Raw genomic sequence first — 24532 nt, 5'->3', positions numbered from 1 at the left:
GGAATGTTGGAGGTGAGGTGGGAGGGAAGGGAGCTGAGAGATAAATAGAAGGGTTGGGGTGGGGCTGGGGGGGGAAGGTGATAGGTGGATGCAGGTGGGAGGTAATTGTGATAGGTGGGTGGGGAGGGTGGAGCAGATAGGTGGGAAGGAAGATGGACAAGTAGGATAGGTCAAGAGGGTGGTGCCAAGTTGGAGGGTTGGATTTGTTATTTAAGATTTAGAATCACCTTTATGCTGGTGATTACTGGAGATGCTGTCTATGAACCTGCTCTCTGTATTTAACTGGCATTTTGGAAATAGAATTGAAGAAGTACAGAACTCTTAAGGTTAAGAGAAATGGAGGACTCACTGACTCTGGTATCAAGGAACCAAACTTACCCTTGTCCAATAAGAAACTTTTATATGAGAATAACAGGTTATAATAGCTCATTAAGTAAAAAGAATCTATACTTTTGTATCCCTTCCCAGTTCTTTGGCTAGTTCGCTTAACTTAGTGACCACTGCTTACCAATCCTCCTGTGGCTGGAAATGGATATTTACTTTCAAAGATCGCTTTAACATATTCTCCTCTCAGGTGATCAACACTAACTTATCCAATCTCTCCACAGAACTGACTCCCTCATACTTTGTACTATTCTGGTAAATCTCTGCACAGTCTCCAAAACCTAGACCTCCATTTGTATTTTTAGCACATTTCAAACGGGTAGAATCAAATTTCAAGAATTGGAAAATCTGATTCAAATAAAGAATGTGAGAAAAGAAATAGCCATGTTTATGAGGAAACTAGAGCTGGAAACTAATTTTACAATGAAGATGGTCAGGTAACATTACTCTTCAGAACTTCAAACACCAAAATTGAAGTGTTATTTTTCTATGATTTATGTATTTAGTTAAGCAGGAAGATCATTTTGGTTTTGGGGAAGTCAATCTTCCAATGTGTAAACAGAAGGAGATTAAAGGAAAACTTGGCAGCAAGACAATGGCCTGATGTTATGTTAAATCATTGTTGCAAAAACGATTCCATAAATAGAGAAGAGTGAAGGATTGAGCCAACTGTGACTCGCCTGCAGGGTCTTCCTTAGCTCGTGTGCTTAGTCACAGCAGAAGCTCAGAGTCAGCATCCTGCTTGGTGAGTGACAGAGAGCAATTAATGGAAGCAAAATTAGTCTCTATCTCCTGTCACAGCATTGCTTTGTTCTACCAAGTGGGATTGGGCATAATTCGCTTTGGTCTGCTTCAAGTGGTAGGACTGATGGGGTGATATTATTCACATCTTGTCTTATTGGATGCGCCTCTCTTTGCCCTAGCTCTACCCCAATGACATTCCATGAACAGTTTTTAAGTTATAAGGTGATATTATTGCTAGAGCCTCTTCATGTTTAGAGTTCTGAAAAGATAGTATTCAAATTTGCTCCCCATATGGACAATATGCTAACCATAATGCACCAAAATAGTGATCTCTTGGCTCTATGGCTAGCCTCTATGACTTTGAAACTCTGGCCCTCTTGCCCTTAAAGTGAACTTTCCAGTAACACAAGTAAAGGACAAGGTGCTCATTCCCTTCCCCACCCCCCACACCCCTCAACCCCCACACTCTTGCCAGCACTAATGGTTCTTGCCTTGTGATTTAAAACAAAGTCAAAGGACAACATAAAGCTAGCAGTCTGAGGGTACACATCCACCTCAACCCCCAATGTACGCAATGAAACTAGCAGAGACAGGACAGGCACCAGGATTTTCTGTCCTTCCATCTTTTCAGCGTCTTGACCAGGATTCTACTGCCCAGGAAGTCTCTGTTCATAAAATATTAGACTTGGTGGCATCTTGCCTGGGCTGTGGACCAGAGAAAATAGGGCCAAGACCTCAACACCTGATGCCAACTGTGATTCAGAATGGGATGACAGGAAGACAGTATAGGGAGAGTGGGAAATGAATAGAGAAAGAAAACAACAGATAGCAGAATACTGCAAGGTCTGGATGCAGTGGATGTGGAGAAAATATTACCATTTGTAGGAGAGACCAGAACTCCAGGGTACAGCCTCAGAGTGAAGGGATGACCCTTTAGAAGTGAAATGAGATGGAATTTCTTCAGACAGAAGGTGGAGAATTTGTGGAACTCATGACCTCCATAGTCCTCTGCGGCAAAGTCATTGAGTGTTTGTAAGACACAGAGAGATTCTTGATTAGTAACAGGATCAATGGTTTTGAGGAAAAGGAAGCATATCAGCCATGATAGAATGGTAGAGCAGACTCGATGGGCTAAATGGCCTAACTCTGCTCTTGTATCTTATGATCTTATCATGAAAGAAAAACAGACAGAGGGGGAAAGAAACAGGGGGACAAGAGAGATCAGAATAAAGGCCTACTTTTTCCATTCCTAAAACTAGGACAGGCAGTAATGTTCTTAACATTGCCCCAGTTTAGACCCATTCCGCTCATCAGAACTTGGAGACTGAGCCATTCCTTTATTACTCAGCTACTCAACGAATCATCGGGGGCACTTTTTGTGCTGTAACATTTTAACATTTAAAATAAATACATGCAGATGTGGAACCAGCATTCTGAGAAGATTCTGGAAAAATGCCAACAGTTTGTCACGGGGTTGGAGAGGAACAGAAATGCAGAGTATGCAACTTACTTTAACATTGCCTTTCCGTGAACAGTTAATACATTCTAAGGTGACATTGTTGCCAGAGCCTCTTAACATCTAGGGTTCTGAGAAGATTTTTAAATTTATTGCCCACATGAGCAACGTGGAAAACTATTTTAAAATTGTGTCGCCACGCTTTGTAGTGACATTCTGATAAGATTCTCAGAATAAGCCAGGCCTTTTCAAAAGAGCTCATTTGGTAATGATGGGCTCCAGCTCTCCAGGAGGGTCCCGATCTGTGCCAAGCCTCAGGATTGCAGCCAAAGTGGAGGCTGAGCTTTTCGAATAGGTCTCAGTGATCCTGAGCTAATCGAGGTTAGATCTTTCAGACAGTGACGCTCTGCATAAAAGAATGTTCCAACATCCTTGGAGCCTACACTTCGCTTCAGCTCGCAGTCTCTGGAATCATGGGTGGCAAGTGGTTGAGGCACTGAAGTAGGACTCAGAGTAACTCAGGGCTAGACAGGAGAAAAATAATAAAAAGAAAATATGGCAAAAGGCTGTTCTTTCACTTTGTGCAGTGGGTGTAGCCTTTCTTAACTTGGCATGCTCGCCCTTGAGTCAGAAGGCTGTGGGCTCAATCCTTAAGCACATAATCTAGGCTGACACTTCATTGTGGTGTTGAGGGAGTGTAGGAGATGCCAACTTTGTTAACTGACACTGTTTGCATATTCAGATGTATCGTTTGATCCTATTCAAAGAAAAAGCAGTGAATTCTCCCTGGGCCCGATTCCTTCATCAAGCAGCTTTGCCCATCCAAAAGTTTATTTAGTCATTCATCCAAATGTGATTTGTGGAATCTTGCTGTGTATAAAATTGGCTGCTAAACCTGGCAATGACTGCACTTCAAGAAATGTCTACTCATTGTAAAATGCGATACAGAATATAGGAAAGGTGCTGAATAAATGCAAGCTGTTCTCCTTTATAAATGTGGCCACAACAATGTGAAGCCTGGGATTGTTCGCGGTGGGTAAGGATTGTGGAGTAAGAGCAGGCAACTGGAGCTGAGGTGCTAATCTGCTGTAATCTAAATCAATGGAAGACTTAGCCTGATGGGCTGAATGGCCTACGACACACTGTTCCTAAAGTTGCTACTTCCAGTGTGCAGAGGAAAATCATTCCTGGACAAGGGACAAGTGGAATCTTCACCATCTTTGAATTTTAAACATTTATTTAGAAAAATACTTGCCTCTTATTAGGAGATTAATAATAGTTCTCATCTGAATTTAGAGTGAGAATGACCACAGATCCTCAAAAATGGAGTTAAAAGATGGGTTTTCTTGCAGAAGTTCACTGCCTCCTTGCCAATGTTTATTTGATGAAAAGGCCCTTGTTTCGTTCTCCAGGTGCCATGTAATCCAGAAAATACTTGTTAAGTACCCGGAGGCTGCTTCAGTTGCCTGGTCACCATAACATCAAAGGACAGCTCAGTGCAGACAAGAACTGCTTCATGTCTGGCAAATGTGCTAGTCCCAGTGCTGCTCTGTCCAACATAACCTTCAATTAGCAAACTCCTGCTGTAATGTGTGGTGCATTGAATTGGCCATCGGAGACAAGTCACAGCGACTCACATACTGGATGCATCACTGAATGTAGGATTTAATCATAAAGGAGGAAGACATAGCATTCGTTAGAACAGGAGCATCACTTCAAAGATCTTCATGGGCTGACATTGAAAATGAAACTGAAAAATTACATTTATATCATGCCTTCAGAATATTTATATGCTTTTGAAGCATAGTCTCTGTTGTCATAGATGAAAAGTAAGTCTAATCTCACACATCAACTTCCCACAGACAGCAATGAGAAAATGACTCACTAATGACTGTTGTAAGAACCCATCTGAATCACTAATGTCCTCTTAAGGGAAAGTAATCTGCCACCCTCACTTGGAGTGATGACAAACCATAGCAATGTTGACGACTCTTAACTGATCTCGGAAATGGCCAGGACAGTCACTCAGTTTCCGGGCAACTAAGCTTGGGCCACAAATGCTGGCATTGTCAGCAATGCTCACATCCTATACAAGGCTACAACAAACTTTTGTTCTAGTGGAATAAATATTAAGCCAGGTCACAATGGAGAACTCATTGGCATTGCTTTGAGATGGTGTCACAGGATTGTTTACATCTAAATGAGGGAGCAGATGATACACCGGTTTAATGTGTTAGCTGAAAGATTGGACCAATGCCAGTGTAGTGTTCCCTCTGTACTAATTTGGGACATGCTGAGATTCGAAAAAGGTGAAAAATGAAAGTTGCCATATTCTGCTCCCTCATGATTTTCCTCAGGTGAGGGGATGAGGTTGAGAAGACAGGCCCTTTAGAGTGATCTCAACCAGTCTGAGAATTGAACTTGCACTAATGGCACCCTACACTGCAAATTGACTGCACAGCCAATTGAGCTAAGTTGCTATGCAAATGCAAGCTTTTGTTCTGGCAATGCTGATCATGGAAAATGGCCACCGTGGGAATTCACTGCAGGTGAAACTGAGAGTCTTCAGGGGATCAGCATCAGTATTTCATTGGACAGTTATGCTGAAACAGTGTCAGCTTCATGCTATTATTCCAACAGTTTCTTTGGCCTAGCTTTACCTGAAATGGTTAAGGCAGTAACTCAGGTTGCTAAATCAGTACGTCCCCTGAGAGAAATAATTATTTGTTCCAGTTTTCAGTCTTCGCTAATTGGATCTGTCTAAACTGGGAGCTAAGGGTCATAGGCACAGAAGTAGGGCATTCAGCCTTTTGCGTCTGGCTGTTTATTGAAGAGACTTACCACTGTTTCTCTGGCGTTATGCAGACAGCATCTGGAATCCATTGTTACTGCTCAGTGTATTTTAGAAGAAACTTTACCTTTATTTTTGTTCTCTGCTTCCAATTGCTCTTAGCATGCTCAGTATCAGACTGGGAGAGCATGCTGTGCCTAGCTTGCCAGGCTTCCACTTACATTGTGTTTGCACAGCCACTGGATGGCATGAGGTACTTTACCTTTTGGTAGTGGCATCACTGTTGTAATTTAGGGACAATGGCAATCAATCTACACACAGCAAGTTCTCACAAACAGTAATGTGATAATGACCCAATTATCTGTTTTACTGTCACATTGATTGAGTGACAAATATTGTCCAGTGCACAGAGGAGAACACACCCTCCACTGTTCTTCAACAAGCAATGTGGAATCTTTCGTTGCCATTTGAGAGGGCAGATGGTGCTTTGGTTTAATATCTCATCCAAAAGCCAGCGCCTCTGACTGTGCAGCACTCCCTCAGTACTGCACTGGTGTCTCAGACTTCAGTTTTTGCAAACAAATCCTGGACACCTCATGTCCTTAAACACATCAGCTTCTGACAAGAGGCCAGAGTACTTGAGTGAGCACTTACACAGTGGCACGAAGGCCAATAGTTGTATCCAACTTGAGACTAATATGGATCTTTTGAAAAACAAAGCTGAACTTTGTTTCTCTACTTTTCCATTTAAAGATGCAGAGAATCTTTTCAAAGTATGAACAAAGTGTTTAGTTGATCTACTTCTATTTAAAAACACTCAGCTCCTTAACCAGTTTGGCTGCTTCAAGGTTTGACAGAACCTGCTGCCTTCAGGGAAGGAGCAGACAACAACCAAAAGCTCAGAAAGCTGAGGAAGACACGATGGACTGAATGGTCTCCAGCTGCATCGTGACAATTCTTTGATTCTGTGATATTGTCAGAAATTACCCCATAATTATTTATTTTAAATGCTGGGGCAAAACCCTGAATAAAAGATTTCTTACATCGACCAGAAACCTACCAGCACTCATTAGTGAGAGGAACAAAATAATAATTCCCATTTTATTTTGACTTCCTAATTAGAACTTACTACTGTACAATTATAATTGCAATAACATTCTGGATTTCCCTTTAATGACTGGTTGTAAATTATTCAATCTCAATAATTAGAAGAGGAAAATAAGGCAGTGCAGGGTTACAGAAATATGCCAAAGGCGGAATCTTCCACTGCTTTCATGTTTAACTGCAAATATCTTACCATCACATTCGATTATTGGTTGTGACACCAAACTAGTGGTTTCTCAGTGCTATAATGATAGCATTCCCAAAGGGCTACAGACCTCAACCAGAAAACAAGACGACCAAGAGTACGGCATAAACACATGTCTATGGAGGAAGATTTTCAGTCACAGTATCAGTGCAGGCTTGAGGACAGATGCTTAATTGAAGATTTTGCTGTGGCGGATCTTGAAGTGTTTCCTCAAAATCTCTCAAGAGTCAACGCAGTTGCAATGGACCTAACCTCCTTCTGTATTATTCCATGAGATTAGATGGTAGCATAGGATTTGTAATGAAAAATAAGGTAATATTGGAAAAACTTGGCAGGTCTATAGTCATAGAAGCATTTGAGTTAGGAGCCCATCGATCTTGTTCCACCATTCAGTAAGATCATGATTGATATGATTATTCCACGTTCTGACCCACCCCTTTTACCCTTTCACCCCAGCTTTTCAAACATCTATCTTGAAAATACAGAGAGATTCTGCCTTTTAAGAAAGGCAGTTCCAAAGACTCAAGATCCGCTGTGAGAAAATAACTTTCCTCATCTCTGTCTTAAGTTGCTGACATCTTATTTTGATAAAAAAAGTCATCTAATTCTCAATTCTCCAAAAGACAAGATAGCATCTTATTTGTTTCAATCTAGTCATTTGTTGTTCTTCTAAACTTCAGTGGATACAAACCCAGCCTGTCCAATCTTCCCTCAAGACAACTGCTTCATTCCAAGCATTAATCTAATAAGCATTTTTTAATTGCTTCCAATGCATTAACATTCTTTCCTAAGTAAGACCAACATTGTACATAATAGCTTCTCTACTTTTGCATTTAATAGTCTTAGCAATATATAATAATCTTCTATTAGCTTTCCTAATTAGATTAGATTAGATTAGATTACTTACAGTATGGAAACAGGCCCTTCGGCCCAACAAGTCCACACCGACCTTCCGAAGAGCAACCCACCCAGACCCATTCACCTACATTTACCCCTACACCTAACTCTATGGGCAATTTAGCATGGCCAATTCACCTAATTACTTGCGTACCTACATCCCAATCTTTTGTGATTCATACTCCAGGACACCCAGATCCCTCTGCATCATAGGTTAGACTGAATTTATGAAGACAGATATAGAGTTAGCCTTTTAGGTTGGGGACCTATCATCATGGCCTGGGTGACTCTGTGATATTATCGGTTATAGAGTGTCTGTTGTTTTGGTTTATTTGGCGAGGTGAACCTTAAGGACAATAAGTATCTATAACCACTAGATTGTAAATGTCAGGACAGCAACTTCACTCCATTTCTCATGTCTGTTCCCCATAAACCAACAGAGGGTGGACAGGGCACTTTTTGTGACTCAGACTGGACAGCTGATAAGTTAGTTAAGTGGGCCAGAAGGTCTGAGATTTAATCCTCAGTCCTTGCTGAGGGATTGGTTGTAATTGGAGCAAGCTGAGTATAGTGCAGTCAGTCCTTTAGGGAAAATGAAACACATTTGAGTTTCCCTCTCCCGAAGATGCCTGCAGCTGTCAATATCAGTTTTAAGGAAACTAAACAGAAACTGTGTACCAGTTAATAAAAAAAGCTTTTTTGAATAGTATTACTAATAGACATTGCAACATGGATTGCTATCTGCTGAGAAAGCTAACTGGGATGATATACTCATACAGAACTAAAGGACATTGTCAGAGAAAACAGTTGCCCAGTGGGACAGGGTGAGGCTATGTGAAATTCAGATTTGAAAACTGCTTTTGCATCAGATTGAATGAGAGAGATTGTAAAGTCCTGTATTGGATCAAAGAGAGATTGTAACGTATCAGAAGTTTGACTTTGCAAGCAGCAATGATAATTAGTAAAAGATTGGCAATGTGGGGAAAACCTTTTTACACACAGTTGTTGTGATTCAGTATATAATGTCTGAAAGCACAGTCACATGATAAGATTCAGAAAGAGAATTGTATAAATATTCAAAGTGAAGAAAGAAAATAATACAAAATTAGGGGGAAAACATGGGGGTGTAGAATTAACTGGACACGTTCACCACAGAGCCAGTACAGGCATGATGACTTTTGCCTGAGCTGTGTGTGTAGTGACTGTCACGAGGTCAGCCAGGTGGACCTCATAGAATATGAGTTCCCTGACTGGTCCAGATTAACAGGCTAAATCAGGGAGCCCTGGTTGATAGATAGAAACAGGAATGTCAGGAGTTCTGTTCACTCAGATGTGGATCTGGGGAAGTCAGACTAGTGTTACGGATTCTCTATCTGTAAATGAAAGGTGACTTGGCCTCTGTGGAATTATTTCTGGACTACTCCAAGATTCTATGATATAGCAGTGTCTCAAGGAGAGAAGGTTAGGAAAAAAAAGCATGGAATTATCCACTTAACCTGATAAAGGAGTTCACGCAATCAGGCATAGTATGCATTGAGTTGCAGTAGTGAGCTATGCATGAATTTGGTAAGCTTAGCTTGGCAGAGTGTGAGATGGCAGATTAAATTGTGGTGCTGGCAATAGTGGTAGCAGTAATTGCCATTGTAGGCTAGGCACTGCTGCTGGGATCATGTTAATGTGAGACTTGGGGTGTATCTGTCTGAGGGGAAGCATGATATAGAGCCAGAACCCCACTGGTCCTCATCCGCCGTCATTTCCGCCACCTCCAAACAGACCCCACCACCAGGGATATATTTCCCTTCCCTCCCCTATCAGCGGTCCGAAAAGACCACTACCTCTGTGACTCCCTTGTCAGGTCCACACCCCTCACCAACCCAACCTCCATTCCCAGCACCTTCCCCTGCAACCGCAAGAAATGCAAAACTTGCGCCCACACCTCCCCCCTTACTTCCCTCCAAGGCCCCAAGGGATACTTCCATATCCGCCACAAATTCACCTGCACCTCCACATACATCATCTATTGCATCCGCTGCACCCGATGTGGCCTCCTCTATATTGGGGAGACAGGCCGCCTACTTGTTTCAGAGAACACATCTGGGACACCTGGACCAACCAACACAACCACCCCGTAACTCAACACTTCAACTCCCCCTCCCACTCCACCAAGGACATGCAGGTCCTTGGACTCCCCCATCGTCAGACCATAGCAACACGACGGTTGGAGGAAGAGCGCCTCATCTTCCGCCTAGGAACCCTCCAACCACAAGGGATGAACTCAGATTTCTCCAGTTTCCTCATTTCCCCTCCCCCCACCTTGTCTCAGTCCCAACCCTCGAACTCAGCACCGCCTTCCAAACCTGCAATCTTCTTCCTGACCTCTCCGCCCCCACCCCACTCCAGCTTATCACCCTCAACTTAGCCTCCTTCCACCTATCGCATTTCCAGCGCCCCTACCCCAAGTCCCTCCTCCCTAACTTTTATCTTAGCCTGCTGGACACACTCTCCTCATTCCTGAAGAAGGGCGTATGCCCAAAACGTCGATTCTCCTGTTTCTTGGATGCTGCCTGACCTGCTGCGCTTTTCCAGCAACACATTTTCAGCTCTGATCTCCAGCATCTGCAGTCCTCACTTTCTCCTCGAAGCATGATATAAGTCAGTTCCCAGGTCTGGTCAATGTTATGAGAATGCTCCCAAAATAAGCTGCAGAGCAAAACTATTGTGAATTCAGTTGAGTTTAATTTAATACAGCATATCAAAATTAAAAAAAAACACAAACAGGCAGAAATGGAATGTGAAATCTGCCTGCTCAACAACATTGCTGAAAATTATCTGAGATTGGCTGGAAGGTAGGAAGATTCAATAGGGGTCAACAATATCACTAGCAGGCCCTGGTGTGGGCAAATGGGAAACCCTTAAAATGGACTGCTAAATATTAACCCATTGTTGGAAAATGAGATTGCAGTGAGTATCAGAAAGATAATTGTCTAATCAAAGAAGCAGATTTTAACTTGACTGTTCCTTCTAAGAACCTCAACTAGATTACTCCTTAATAGTCCATAGTCAATGGAATATAAGGTTTGTCTACACATAATACTCATAATTTAGCTCTTTTAACTCTGGTATCTTTACATAGTGATTCTATGCCGCACTTCCCTCTCAGGTGAAGTACTCCTGGGATCAGGCCTGTCATAGGCGTCAACGATAGAAGGCAACTGAGCTGCTGCTTACTTTCCTTTAACTTTTCTCCTCCTTTCCTCTCCTTGAGGTATCAATTACTTTTACGAGACTTCTCAATGGCTTCCATGAGTGCCATCCAATCCTTTATTCCCTTTGGAAGAGTAATGAACAGTTGAGAGGAGAACTGCCATGCTACCAGGATGTAGAGACTGTCTGAAAAATAGCTTTCTTAGTGGTACCTTTATCAATCTGTGACATGTGATGCATAACCCCTAAGAAGAAAAGAAGACACAGGAAGATCCAAATAGAAGATTTGACAGCTTGCTGGTTTTGAAAACTTGCCCCCTTGCAACAGTATCAAAAGTTTAAAGTTTATAATGGAAAGAGTGAAGATCTGAGACATGCTATCAAGAACACAGAATCAAACAAGTGTAATGACCCAAATAGAGGCCATTCCACAAATCGTACCTATACAAGATCATTAAACAAACATCATTACCTAGTGCTAATCACTTGATACTTCTCTACATCCTTGCACATTACTTTTATCCAAATAATCATCCAAAGCCCCTCTTGGATGCCTCAATTGAACCTGCCTCCCCTACATTTCCAGACAATACATTCTAGAACTTAATGACTTGCTGAGCAACGAAGATTTTTCTTACATCACGGTGGGCGGCACGGTGGCACAGTGGTTAGCACTGCTGCCTCACAGCGCCGGAGACCCGGGTTCAATTCCCGCCTCAGGCGACTGACTGTGTGGAGTTTGCACGTTCTCCCCGTGTCTGCGTGGGTTTCCTCCGGGTGCTCCGGTTTCCTCCCACAGTCCAAAGATGTGCAGGTTAGGTGATTTGGCCATGTTAAATTGCCCGTAGTGTTAGGTAAGGGGTCGATGTAGATGTAGGGGTATGGGTGGGTACGCTTCGGCGGGGCGGTGTGGACTTGTTGGGCTGAAGGGCCTGTTTCCACACTGTAAGTAATCTAATCTAATCACCTTTGTTCCATTTGCAGATCTCTTTAAATCTATCGTTATAAACAGGGTAAACCCTCCTACTTAATTTACACCTGCAATGCAGAAAATATTTAGCCCATGCAGTAATCTGTGAAAATGTGAGAGGCCAAGAACTATTTAAAGTAAAAATTAACAACTTTATTTCTTAAAGTTTAACAGAGAATAATTAACTAACAACTATTTACAACTCCTTCCTCTAACCTATCTTTTACTTTCCTTTCTATAATACTAGTCCGATAAAACCTTCCAATTAAGATTTACCAAAATTTCAAGTTTTCAAAACCAGCCAGCTGTCAAATCTTCTATTTGGATCTTCCTGTGTGTTTTCTTCTTAGGGGTTATACTTCACAGGTCACACTTAAAGGTGCTTAAAGGTACCTTTAAGAAAGCTATTTTTCAGACAGTCCCTACATGCTAGTGGCACAGCAGTTCTCCTCTCAGCTGTTCCCAGTCTTAAACCCCCAAAGCTTCAGATTGTGTCATTGGCTTTTAAGATTGTCAATCTACTAAATTCAAACTTGGTTGGAATTTGGCATTTTGGGGTATAATTTAAACTGATTGGCCTAATCTGAATCTGTTTTTGTCTCCAGGAAACCCAGTTACCCTAGCTACCCCAGTACCCGGACCACATGTTACATTGTATCTTGCTGAGAACACTTGATACTGACAGGTAGTTCTGCTTTAACTCTCTTAAAGGTACAGTACACCCACATCTTCATAACACTATGCCCTCTTGTTCTTGTTCCTTTCCCTATCTACTCTATTCATCTTTCCCTATCTACTCTATTCAGTTCACTGAAGAGTTTGAAAACCTCTATCAGATTGCCTTTCAGCTTTCTTCTCTCCAAGGAAAACAATCCCAACTTCTAGAATCTATCCTCATCCCTGGAACCACTCTTGTAAAAACTTCTGCACTGTCCAGTGCATTCACATCCTTCCTGTAACGTGGCAACCAGAAATGTATACAATTCTCCAGCTGAGTTTAACAAATATCAGATGGATATTCTTGTGTAAGATTAAAGGACAATCAAACTGAGGTGTTTAGGAAGTGTCAACAATTGGCATTACTTGAACAGAACAGAGAAGTGCATGTTTGGGTTGTGCAATAAAGGGTTAATATTAAACTTGTAAATAGGACAGTCCACATCCACAGTGATTGACGAGCACATGACAACAGAATCTACAGATTTTACTATAACCTACAGTTCTGAGGAAGGGTTACTGGAACCAAAATGTTAATTCTGTTTTCTCTCCACAGATGCTGCCAAACCTGCTGAGTTTTTTTTTCAGCAAATTGTTAAATATTCCGAACTGTGCGAAGAATTACACCCCAAACCAATTTAAGATCATAATTTGAGCTTGCAGTTAGATGTATTTACACATGCTAAAAGCTACATATATTAATATATGAGACTCTGTTTTATGTAGGCAAAAGGAATTTGCACAAATATTGTAATTTTTCATGAGAAATGGGATCAAGAAAACAGCCAATCATCTTAGTACATTCCCATGGCAACACCCTGACCAATCAGAATCTGCCTGCATGGTCATAGAGTCATAGAGATGTACAGCACGGAAACAGACCCTTTGGTCCAACTCATCGATACCAACCAGATATCCTATCCTAGTCCCATTTGTCAGCACCCGGCCCATATCCCTCTAAACCTTTCCTAATCATATACCCATGCAGATGCCTTTTAAATGTTGTCATTGTACTCGCCTCCACCACTTCCCTTGGCAGCTCATTGCATACATGCACCGGCCTCTGTACGAAAAAGTTGCCCCTTTGGTTCCTTTTAAATCTTTCCCCTCTCACCCTGAACCCCTGCCCTCTAATTCTGGACTCCCCCGCCCCAGGGAAAAGACTTTGTCTGTTTGTCCTATCTGTGCCCCTCATGATTTTATAAACCTCTGTAAGATCACCCCTCAGCCTCCGACACTCCAGGGAAAACAATCTCAACCTATTCAGCCTCTCCCTATAGCTCAAGCCCTCCAACCCTGGCAACATCCTTGTAAATCTTTTTGAACCTTTTCAAGTTTCACAACATCTTTCCGATAGGAAGGAGACCAGAATTGCATACAATATTCCAAAAGTGGCTTGACCAATGCCTTGTTGAGGGTTTCTGTCTCTATCACCCTTACCGCCACCTTGAACCAGGTGGAACTTGATCCCAAGTCTCCTGGTTCAGAGATAGTGGCACCACCACTGCACCACAGGAGTCCCTACAAGAACCCCTCTATGACAGATTTGTAGACCCTTATGTCAACCTTTCCCACATATTAGGATACAGCAGCTTGGACGTGAATTAAGGCCATCTGGACCAATAACTATCGGTCCAATGCTGCTCCAGCTGTTCACAAAAATAATGGCCTGGAAACTCAGATTGACAGTTAACTGCTGTCGCGCATCTCTTTGTTGATAATTGGTCCAACCAATCAGCATCCTCTTCTCATACTGGATAAAATGGTGTCATTGTTTTCTAGCCTATTTCTTGTGTCCTAATTCTGACAAATGCATGATGAAAAGCTTGGACTACTTGTCTCCTTTTAGTAAGGTTTAAATTTTTTACTACTAATCAATTGCTGAGAAAAGAGCCTCATGCTCAGTTTTGTCCTAGATATAGCTAGAAGATGATTTTCAATAAAAGTGTAACCCTACCAACAAAAGTATCTCCTGTAGTTCTCTAACAATCAGGACATAATCTAAACTAAGACCCATAATGATGGCAGACATTTTTTCTCCTTTTGCTTCATTCCCCACACAATGACAAGCCAAGTGAAGGATGTCATTTTCAATTTAAAAAAACATCTCCAGTAACCACTTCCCAACTTCTTTCCATGCCTCGTGACCTTAATTGTGTAGAGAACCTTACTGCTGGGCCAATTTGGCCCTTTCACATTGCAACATGACAAGGTTGTATGTCAGAGCCTAGCAATGATCTGGTCTCCAGGAGTTCTCAATCCCAGATTGAAAATCCAGCCCTGGGATTTACTTTTGGATTGATGCATTTCTGATTTAAACACTGTCTGTGACTTTGCCACATTTCTCTGTCTGCTCCCGAGGTTAGTTGGGCGTTAGCCCATTAAAAAAAATATATATTTATAGAAGTAAACTACATGTTTTATGTTTATCCTCATGCAATGTGCACCATTGGCAAAACCAACATCAATTACCCATTCCTAATTGACCTGAGAGAGTGGTGATGCAATTGAATGATTTGCTGGATCACTGCAGAGGTCAGCTATGAAACAACACATTGTGGGGTTGGAATCAGACTAGGTAAGGATGGTGTATTTTCTTTCTTATGAAAACACTATTGAACTTGTTGTGTTCTTTTCTCAATCCAGTGGTGTTGTGGTCACTTCTACCAATGCCAGCCTTTTACTGTCAGAGTTCAAATAGATTAACATTTTTTAATTGTTATGGTTTAAATTGAACTTGCAATCTCATTATCATTTGTCACCACATTGTAAATCCAGTTTATATTTAGTGAATGCAAATCTCTAGAGCCAAGCAAGTTTGCTGGATTTAAGGTGTATAACCCAGCACTTGGTCTGGAGTGGACATTGCTCAGTAACGGGTAGCATTATTTATAACGCTGCCTGAGGCTTGTAGTGAGGCCCCAGTGGAGGAGCTTGGCTAACTGAGGACCTTGACTTGACCTAAACCAAATTAGGAAGGATTATACTCTCTGTGCTAGTAAAAAACCTACCAACGAGGTTTGTCACAAGAACCTGGTTTCCATCTCACACCTCCTGTCAGTACCCAGTTGGTGCCCCTGAGGAAACAAATCATCCTACTAGAAAGCTGAATTATAAGAGAAAAGAAAAGGGTTTTTAAATAGTTCAGTAGAGGAATCTCAGTCTGCCAAAACAACCAGTCTCAAAATTGAGCAACCCTCTGGCTTATGGACTCAGGACAGTTCTCCAAATCTTACCACTGAATGTTCAGAGCTTATTTGCTGTCAAGCAAAATCTCCTTAGAGAAATCCAGGCATGTTATCATATAGTTTTATCATGAAGACACCCCAAATCAGCTGGACAGGTAATTTATATTTAAGATGGTAAATGAAGGGATAAAGCAGATCCCACAAAATAATTTATGAAGCAGTTTTTTTTCTCTGACTTTTGTACCTGGTATATGCAGTGAAAGCAGGAAAATGGATTCACACTGATTGAGTTTGTTGTGGATTCAGCACATCATGTGTTAAAAAACCTTTCAGTTCCACTGAATAGGAATGCATTGCAAATCAGGCCTAAGGCAAGATTGAGGGGCTGTCATAATGGGAAGATTGCTCATTTATGGCTTGAGGATCTGGGCCATGTTGTTTGGTCATTGTTTACAGCAGAAATTTGATTAAAGAGACCATATAACTATGGTAATAGAATCACTGGAATATATCAGTACAGTGGCTCAGTGGTTACTACTGATGCCTCACAGTGCCAGACGACTATCTGTGTGAGTTTGCACATTCTCCTCATGTCTGTGTGGGTTTCCTCTCAGTGCTCTGGTTTCCTCCCACAGTCCAAAGGTGGATTGGCTAAGCTGAATTGCCCAAAGGTCCAGAACAATGGGCTAGGTGGATTTGCCATGTTAACAGGGGGTACAGTAAGGGGATGAGTCTGGGTGGGATTCTCTTCAGAGGGTCAATGCAGTTTTGATTGGCTGAATGGCCTGCTTCTACACTGTAGGGATTCTATAGCTGTAACTTTTTGACTGGATGAATATTTAATGCCTTTATTGTGTCCTTTGGTGTATTGGAATTTAATGTTATTGAATGTTAGATCAAAAAGTAGAATTGGTTTGGATAAAACTTTGGTCAATCATGAATCAACTTGTTAATGAATCCTGTAGTATAAATTGTTGATTGTTTCAAATTTGGTATTCTTCCTTTTGACTTTCATTCAGTCATTCAAAGATTCATTAAAAGGATGGCTAGGCCAGCATTTATTGCTCATTCCTAAATGCCCAGCAGGCATTAAGAGTCAATTACATTACTGTGGGTCTAGAGCTGCATGTCGAATGGAAAAGGAGTAATTATATTAGTGAACCAAATGGGATTTTCAAGACAACTTGCAACATGGTCATTATTAGACTTCTAAATCCAGACTTTTTAATCAAATTCAAATTCCATCAATTGCCATGGTAGTAGTTGAACCTGGAGTAATTGTCTAGCAATAGTACCACTGGGTCATTGTCATTTTCCTGAAAAAGGCATGAGGGAGTGTTTTGGCCATGTATCTCTCTCTTTCTTAAACCAATAAAAGTTGCATTTTCTGAATGAACAGCAGAATTTTAATTGATATTTTAATTTTTGTTGTTATAACACACCTCTGAACCAGGTGGACTTGAACCCAGTCAAGATTAGAGTGGTGCTGGAAAAGCACAGCAGGTTAGGCAGCATCCGAAGAGCAGGAAAATTGATGTTTCAGGCAGGAGCCCTTCATCGGGACTTGAACTCTGGCTACCTGTCCCAGAGAATGGGACACAACAACTGTGCACAATAGCCCTTAACAAAAGTTGTCGTCTTATATCCAGAAGTGCTCTTGCACACAACTGTACATTCATTTTACCCCCCTCACCAAATCACCTGTAGTACTTTTTTCAATCTATTAACCACTACCAATAAATCTAGCAGAAACATTTAGATAGCTCTCAATCCAGATATCTTTCATTTTTTTTTTCCATACTCAGAAGCGCTATCACACACAAATGAACAACTTTCCCACCATCAAATCACCATGACTTTTCTTTTGCCTTGTTAAAAAATAACTGTTGACCACCACCTATCACCCACATAACCAATTAAATATCTACAAACAAAGCCCAGTAGAGGCAATACAAACCATCAAAAGTGAGGTGGCAATAGGAAAGGGGCTGAATCAGAATGGAGTTGGAGGCAGAAAGAAAGCACGATATCCCCTACAGTGCCGACCTCTCCCTCTTATGCTCCTAATTGCTTAATAAATGACAACAATTTACTGGTGATGGTTAATGCTTAAAAAAAAACCACAGCTGATTTGGTGATGGAAAAAAACAATTGGCAACAATTTGTCAATAGTGATGCAGCTATCGTCAACACTTATTTTAACAAGCAAATTAACAGGGATGAAGTATCGATCCTGAAGCAAACGTCTTGATGAGTCTTAATAGGGTGAATGTGGAAAGGCTGTTCTCTAGTAAGTGAATCCATTAAGGGGGGGGGGGGAGGGTGTTGGCAGGGGAGGTAGGTCACTGTTTGTACAAAAGGAGCATTAAGACAGTTATGAGGAAAATTTATTTTTCCTTCATAAGATTGAAAGCCTTTGGAACTCTCTTCTTAAAACGTAGGGTGAAACAGAGTCTTCAAACATTTTAAGGCAGCGATGAATAGATTTTTGGCAAGGACGGGGATAAAAGGTTTTAGAAGAGGATGGGAATGTGGGTTACACCTACCTCAGCCATGATCCTATTAAATGGTGGAGCAGGCTTGAGGAGCTGAATAACTCCTGTTGTTATACTTTCATATGTGCTAAATTATCTCAGTCTTGTATGCAAAACTGACAATGACATAAAGAGTAACAGTCAATTGCAGAACGTTAAAATATTTACCTCCAATACCTCAAACTTTGCAGCTTCCTGAAGACAATAAATGAGTTGGTGATGCTGGAGAAACAAGGTTGCGAGTGGTAATTAGCTGAAGTCTTCTCTCTTTTTCAGCTGGACTTTATTGCCTCAAGGTTTAGCAGGCTGCAGGCTACCAGTGCTTGGAATCATATTATCCAATTGTAAATTAGCAAGCTCATGGTTTGCACTATGGTTGTATTATACACATCCAATTAAGTCTATAATGCATTTGTAATGTCAAATACTTGAATGCTTTGCAAACAAGCAGATGCACCTTGAGGGTTGGCAATGGCACATTGCCAAATTCACACACATCATACTTAGTTTTTATAATTAAATTGTTTGTTGGAAGCCCCAAGCGAAACCTAATTGGATAGCAGTTTGTGGGTGGGGGTTTCTTTATCATGCTGAAGGAAGATGGTGTGAATTTGTTTAATGTATAAGGTATTTCTTTGTTCAGTTTTCTCCACACTTAGTTAGATATAGTTCCATGGGCATCCGCATCCCAGTTGTACTTTACACTATAGTCCACACTTGAGGAGTGAGTGAGAGCCATGTTGGACCATTTGACTGCAGAGGCATCATGCTGTATCTTCTCAAGAATGAGTACGAGCAGGGATAACTAAGGCTGGGTAGAATATCTGAATGTTATTTCTATTAGTTAGCTGTTTGACAAAGGGTGGGTGAGCCCTTGCTCTGTCATAATCCTAGAGATGTCCCAAACTCCTAAAACAGCCGTTTGTATTTATGTTCAGCCTCCACACTATGTATTGGAGAAAGTGCAACCAGCAGCTAAATGCAGAAACTCCTCGCATGTATCAGAAGCCCAATGGCTAGAGGGAGCTACACAACCATGATCAAGTATTTCAATGACACTATCCATTATAGAGTTTTGAACAAAAATAATCCAGGTTTACATTCAAGCCCATTTGATGCTGAAAACCTCAGCCATGTCTTTGTTATCTATTATAATGCTGCTTTGGCCAGATTTCCATCTTCCTTACCTTATAAACCTGAGCCTAACTGAACCTCTGATGCTTCAGTGTGAATTTGCAGTAAGCTCCATTCAACTGTGCGCTTGCAGAACTTTTTGGAAATTTATCTTTAATTGGATGTGAGCAAAGCTGAGTGTGTCAGCCCATCCCTATTGGCCCTTGAAGGTGATGCTGAGCTGCCTTCTTAATCCACTGCAGTCCTTGGAGTGTAAGGATATCCTCAATGCTATAGGGATTTCCAGGAGTTTGATCCAGTGACCATTGAAAGAATGGTGATTTAGATCTAAGTCAGGATGGTGTGTGGTTTGGAGGAGCACTTGCAGATGGCAGTGTTCCTTTTGTTTTCGGCGGTAGAGGTCATGGATTTGGAAAGTGCTGTCAGTTGCTGAAATGTCTGTTATTATTGGCTCAGAGATGTCTTGATTTTAAGATTCCACTTCCTGTTTACCAATTACTCCATGACCTTCCCTGCCTCCCCCACGCCACCACCACCCCACTTCCCTACCTCTATAAACCCCTTCAACCTTGCATGCCTTTGGAATTCAGGATTCCTTCAATTTGAATCACTTCAGTAACTCAACTTCCTTCACCCACTATTGGGAGCAATGACTTTTAGCTCTCAAGGTGTTAAGCTTGAAATGAAAATCATCGCAGAAATCTCTGATAATGTCAAACGTCTCTCTCTGTCTCTGCATCGCCCATAACCATATACGCAAACATCATAGTATATCAGTGCAATTCGTAATAACCCAACACTTATCTAAACAATTGGGATGAAAAGATGAAAGGGAGGTTAGTCCCAGTGGAATGAACACAGAGCGTTAGATCTAATTTTCGCTGCAGGGAGGTAATGACCTCATTCAAGCTTGATTCAAAAAAATATGATACTTTGAAATGTTTCAAAACCGGCCTGAAGTCTTACCAATCAGAATAAATGAGCAATTTCTAATTCTAAGAAAAAGAGGGAGACGACTGATGGGACAGCAGAGCCAGGCACTACTCTCCACATCACACTTTGCAGATATCCTGGAGTGAGATCCCTTGCCTGTCCAGCCTCTGCAAATTCTGTATTTCTATGAGAAGCAAGAGAGCAGATTTTAACTCCAAGCTAAATCACTGCTTGCCCATCAGAGGCAGCAGGAGACCACTGTCCATTCACTTCCCACTCTGCAGTGGGAATGCTGCAAGTGTAAAATAGCCCAGACAGGAGAAGACCGAGGTTGCCCTTGACCAGGTGCCTGCCAGTCTTGGAACAGAGTTCTGAGAACATTTATTGGGATGAGTCCTATGTGATCCCAGTGGGATCATAAGGCCAGGCCAAAATGCAACTTTGCTCCTGGAACTCCAGAGGAATCACTGCTCCTCCCCTCAACCCCACAAAGAAAAGTTTTAAATTTACCTGATCAATCAATGCATTTATTTAATGCTTTGAATATGGTAAAGGACACCGCAGAAGAGTGATTATTAACCAAATCTGCCTGGTATTATGACAGGTGACCAAAATCATTCTCAAAGAGATAAATTTTAAGGAGCTTAACTGAGGAAAGTGAGGCAAAGAGGTTTTGTCGAGGGAGTTCCAGATCTTAGGACGCAGGGCAGCTGAAGACACAGCCACTAAAGGTAGAGCATAACAAAATTTAGGGTTTGCAAGAGGTCTGAACTGGAAGAGGATTGAGATCATGGACAGCAGGCAGCCTGATTGCAAAGTTCAAGAGGAATGATGAATGGACACTTTTGAAATAAAGGATGTAAATTTTAAAATCATGGTATTCCCAGACCATGTGCCAAACCAGTTCAGCAAGCACAGAGGTGATGGGTGAGCAGGACTTTGTGCAAGTTAGGATATCAGCAGCAGAGCTTTGGTTGAGCTCCAGCTTAGGAAAGGCCTCTTCCACCTGAAGACCAGCTGCCAACCTGTTTCCACATTTTGTCCATTTCCTACTGACACCTAATATCAAAATCACCCCATTGAGTCCTATTGAAAAATGTCAGCTGGTGACCACCAATTAAGAATGGGATTGGATTCACCAAAGTACAATTTATTAATTTTCCTTCACCAGTAAGTGCTTTGGTTATGGAAATATTGGAGGTGTGTGTGGAGGGAAGGTGGAGACAGTTTTGGGTGGAGCAAGGAACACCAATTTAACCAGGTGAGACAGTTGGAAGTTGGGTTTGTGACAAAATGTTGTGACAAAAGGAATATGCAAAACCAGAGTTGGCAACCCAGTATAGAACCCTTGCTGGAACAGAAAAGCAACAGTGATTATAAACACACACCACATATCCTAGAGAAAGTGAGGACTGCAGATGCGGGAGTTCAGAGTCGAGAGTGTGGTGCTGGAAAAGCACAGCAGGTCAGGCAGCATCCGAGGATCAGGAGAATTGACATTTTAGGCATAAGACCTTCATCAGGAAAGCACATACCCTCCCAATCTGATTAAACTAACCATTCTTGCGAATAAAAGCAGAACTCTTCAGTTCACTACAACTTCTGCAGTTCTGAAGTGGACACATACTGGACCTGAAAAATAACTCTGTTTCTCTCTCCACAGATGCTGCGAGATCTACTGAATTCCTCCAGTATTCTCTCTATATGCTTCTGATTTCCAGCATCTGCAGTAATTTGCATTTATTAGCAAGAGTGGTTAGTTTTATTAGGTTGAGAAAGCAACAGTGTACATAGAGAGGGAGAGAGTAAGGACAGTGAGTCTGGTTTGGGTTTAATCATCTGTGAAGTCCTTTTATTAAAAACTACGAAGCCTGAAAAGTGGGAATGAGTTACATGGGTCACCTCATGGCAAAAAGATCATTAGAAATTACATATCAGGTCAAATTAGTGTGCATGTAGAGGCAAATTAAAGGGATGTTTGAAATGAGCAAGAATACATAGGTGCTTTCAGTTATCTTATTCCAAAGTAATCTACCCTCAAGATGTTACCCCTTCTTCTCCATTGATAGATACTGATAACCTGCTGTGCATTCCCTGAAGTTTCTGTTTTCAGATTTCCAACATATTTTCTCCCTTTTGATCTCTGTTGCGTAAAAATTGTTGGTACTGGGGAAAGGATCAAACCAGCTTGAGAAAATTGCTGCCCAGTAAATCTATCCAATTTTCATAGGCCCTGCTGGTGGCCTCTTGCTAATTTAGTGCTCATGTAAATTCTAACTTGGGGGTAGCTTGAGGCTGTTGGAATTGGATTGAGATTGTTCATACATTATCAGGGGATATCACTATACCTGACTGGGTAAATCTGAATCCAGACCCCAGATCAAAAGCCAGCATTGAATTCACTGGCCTCATACTGCCACCCCGATGTTATCAACTCAAAGCACAAGAGCTTTAGTGTCAGGTTGAGGGAGCAATTTTGCACTTCATTCTCACTTGGGTAAGGAGTTTGGAAACAGAGAGAGACAGAAAACAAAACAGTAAATCTGGCACATGTCTTTTACGTTTAAAAAAGACAAACAAGTTAAAGTTTACATTCTGAGAATATAAATGAATTTTACCCCTTATAGGAGCGCACAAATCTAAAGAGAGGTAGTGACAGGAGAACAAAAGGCAAATGAATTATTGCTACAAGGGGGTTTCCTAATCTGTGAATAGATTTCCTTTTTAATCACGGAACTCCTGATTGTTAAATGATATAAAGAATGCGAAATATTAACATTGAGCTAATGAGACAAATGTTAAAGACTTAATTCTACCAGTTATTTGCCTCACCTGTGGCTCCCCTTGGACCCAAGGGAGCAACAAATGATACATGTGCCAGCACATTACCCTCACATATGTGTGAGAGTTCAACCATAGGTATGCGTGGAAGTTTTCTCCCAATTATAGATCATGTTAAAACTATTTGAAGAGGTACAAGAATGGAAATGGGAGGACAAGGGGCAGACAACTTCATTCTGAGACTGTCCTGGCCTGTCTAGTCTAGTACCACAACACAAAGGAATTTAGTCTGATATAGCAGTGTTCCAGCTTTGCTCCCAATGGTGGAATTCTCAAAATGATGTTCCCCTGCACTTATCATTATTTACGACAGTGACTATTCCTCAAACTAAATTTGCTGTAAAATATTTCTGGTTATCTCAATGCCTTGAAAATGCTACAGAAAATCAAATTTCTATTTTTTTTTCTCTCTCTTTCTATCACCCAGTACAAAGGTTACAGAAAGAGAAATCAAGATCTCTCGGGAATTATGTAGCTGTAGTGCCTGTCACTTTGGCACACAGAAAGCCAGCGGAACAGAACAGGCTTTCCTCATTCTGTCCCAGGCCATAATGTTATTGCCAAGCCACAACCTCTCACTGACTTTGCTATTAGGGATTGGCCATATTGCTTTATCTCTGGCATGCAGAATGTTTGTAGCTAACAAAGTCTGTACTTATGAAACTCAATCAGGCAGCGATCATTGGAACCATTAATGAATTTGCAGCCACTTCCCTGAATTTTGCTTTCTAACTTTCTCCCCTTCTCTCTTAAGGTTGCTAGATCATGCTGTTGTTTAGCACAGGCCATACATACAAGCAGCTATTCCTAGTTTTAAGCCTAGGTATTAAAACAATCTGTTGACCATAGATGAATTCTGTACTTGCCTATAGAAATGTAAGTTGATCCTTTGCTTTCTCATCCAGCATCCAAGTAAATGTTTTCCTTTGTGGGTTCCTGGACTGCACTGAGAAACTGAAACGCTGTCTAGTTTTTACCTTTCCCAAACCTAGTATAATGAGGCCAAATAAAGCACCTTTGTTTCCAGTAGAAACATGAGTAGACCATTCAATCCCTCAAGCTTCTTCTATCATTCAAGGCATTCATGGATGTCCCAAATATTAACTCAATCAACATTCCTCAGCTCTGAAACCCTTCTTAATAAACTGGCTCCCCTCCTTTATTCAGTCCACTCTTTGGTTGAAGGAACATGGTTAATTTACAAAGGATCTCCTCTCTTTCTTCCAGATTAAATGAATTTATGTTTTAAGTGAACTGATTTAAACAGGCTTTCATGAATTAACAAATGAGAGAAATAGTTAATTAATGTGAAAAGAAATAATAAAGCAACACAGAAAAAACACGGATTACAAGTGAGAAGTGAGTGTAAAAGAAGATAAAAGTTTAAAAAAAAACTGGTCAGTCTCTATCAGTCTTTCATAAGGATTTGC

Source organism: Chiloscyllium punctatum, chromosome 48 (assembly GCF_047496795.1).
Source record: "Chiloscyllium punctatum isolate Juve2018m chromosome 48, sChiPun1.3, whole genome shotgun sequence".
Taxonomy (NCBI): Eukaryota; Metazoa; Chordata; class Chondrichthyes; order Orectolobiformes; family Hemiscylliidae; genus Chiloscyllium; species Chiloscyllium punctatum.
Note: the sequence above shows the minus strand (reverse complement) of the source record.